We start from the raw sequence: 588 nt of genomic DNA, 5'->3' as shown, positions 1-588 counted from the left end.
TGCCGGCCGCACGGTCCACGCCACGAAAGCCGACATTTACTCGTTTGGCATCATCCTCTCGGAGATTGCGATGCTCGTCCAGCCCTACAGCGACAGGAGGTTTGCAAATGAGTTTGCTCTGCCGCAAAAGATCGAGAGCGGCGTACGACCGACGATGGACCCATCGGTTCCCGAACGAATTTGCAAGCTTGCGTCGCAGTGCTGGAACTCGAACGCAGATGAACGACCGACCGCGCGATACATACAAGCCTACCTCGAAGACGTTGTCGCTAAAGGTCAATATGATTAGAATTTGACCTAGTCGTAATGAATTCACATCTGAGCGCAGATAAATTCGTCATTCGGGCAGCTGAGACTTTACAAGACGGAATGCAACAAATCTCTCAGTTTACGTATCCGGAAAAAAGTACTAGTACGGCCGCCGAAGCGACGTGGCAAATCCTACTCAGGATTTGGTTTGGCCGAGACCCGCATAGCATCACGGTCGCCGAACATGTACACTCGATTGTCTCCCACGAGCAGCTGGCCGCACCGGCGTGGCTGGTGCGGGCCTCACATTGGCGCTCCCACGGCACCGTGTTTGATCGC

This window comes from Saprolegnia diclina (assembly GCF_000281045.1).
Source record: "Saprolegnia diclina VS20 unplaced genomic scaffold supercont1.6, whole genome shotgun sequence".
In the NCBI taxonomy this organism is placed as follows: Eukaryota; Oomycota; class Saprolegniomycetes; order Saprolegniales; family Saprolegniaceae; genus Saprolegnia; species Saprolegnia diclina.
Note: the sequence above shows the minus strand (reverse complement) of the source record.